Raw genomic sequence first — 1,472 nt, forward strand, 5'->3', positions numbered from 1 at the left:
GAGACTCATGTAACCATGTGTGTCAACGGCACTCAAAACATTTTTGAAAAATTTCATGGAGACCTACAATGAATGCTGAGAAAAGAAAAAGGACACATAAAACATTCTCACTATGATTTTTCACACTTTCCATTTTCTATCTTAAACAGAATGAGGATTTTCCCTTCCCATATCGTCTACCTATTACACAATCATATGCCATGGGCAAGAGGCGCTGCATATGCCCGGTCCCTTCCAGCCTGGCCCTGATGTAATGGTGCCCCGATGTCGATGCCCGAGAAGAGCCAAATGGCCAGTTATGGACTCCTTTTACAGGAGGCAGTGATGGTGGCCAGGAAGGGTGTCCACATGCCTGAACACCCTGAGCGGGCAGACAAGAGTGGGCCCAATCTTCACATCATGGGGGCCACACGGCCTCTCAGATCATGAGGCTATGTAAAGGAACCATGGGCCTGGAGATATTTCTACTGGTACATTGCCAGCGAGGGTGTCCAGTAGCTCTGGGATAACCTCCACCCGCCCCCGAGAATGTGCTGCACGGCAGCCGTCCTGAGACGGGTGGCCTCAGCCCCAAGCCTGCAGGGAGAGCGGCCTCCAGCCCCGCACCAGGGGGGAAGCTGATCTACACCTGTGGACGAAGCACCGTGCCCGCTGGGGCCCCAAGAAGGCTGAGGCTGCGGCTGGGTCGGCAACCGAATCCCCCTTCAGAGGCGGCTTTGGTCCTGGACGTGGTCAGCCACCTCAGTAAAGTTGGAGGACATTGTTTTGTGTTGAGTGAATACCACAGGCAGAGTACGTCATCGTCTAAAGCAGCTCCTACAGGTCACATTCAGTCACCCCTGGGTGTGGTGCCATTCCAAAGTCACCGAGTGGAAACTGAGGACCGGGAGGTCGTCTTCCCCAGACACCCGGGTGCTGTCAGGGTTCAAACCCCAACTGCAGAGCTCCAGAGACCTTGCTCTCCATCCTTCTGCCAGACGCTCAGCAAATAAGGAAGAAGTCACATGTGTCACTTGTTACTAACCCACTGGAGAAATCGACGGTCCTCATGTACAAGTGAGGGGTGCTGGGATCGAGCCCCGCATCGGGCTCCCTGCTCAGTGGGAACCCTGCTTCTCCCTCTGCCTCTCCCCCTGCTTGTGCTCCCTCTGTCTCTCAAATAAATAAATAAATAATTTTTTTTAAAAGATTTTATTTATTGGGGCGCCTGGGTGGCTCAGTCGTTAAGCATCTGCCTTCGGCTCAGGTCATGATCCCAGGGTCCTGGGATCGAGCCCCACATCGGGCTCCCTGCTCTGTGGGAAGCCTGCTTCTCTCTCTCCCACTCCCCTTGCTTGTGTTCCCTCTCTCGCTGTGTCTCTCTCTGTCAAATAAATAAATAAAATCTTTAAAAAAAAAAAGATTTTATTTATTTATTTGACAGAGAGAGAGCACAAGCAGGGGGAAGCAGGAGAGGGAGAAGCAGACTCCCC

The 1,472-nt window shown here is 52.6% G+C and overlaps 1 pseudogene; it reads left to right on the forward strand.

Annotated features, from left to right (window-relative positions):
• The first annotated feature begins 264 nt into the window (after positions 1–264).
• LOC123852297 (small ribosomal subunit protein eS10-like) lies at positions 265–811 on the forward strand (annotated as a pseudogene).
• The last annotated feature ends 661 nt before the right edge of the window (positions 812–1,472 follow it).

Source organism: Mirounga angustirostris, unplaced genomic scaffold (genome assembly GCF_029215605.1).
Source record: "Mirounga angustirostris isolate CCGP_5_RB_7025 unplaced genomic scaffold, mMirAng1.0.hap1 SCAF_14, whole genome shotgun sequence".
Lineage (NCBI taxonomy): Eukaryota > Metazoa > Chordata > Mammalia > Carnivora > Phocidae > Mirounga > Mirounga angustirostris.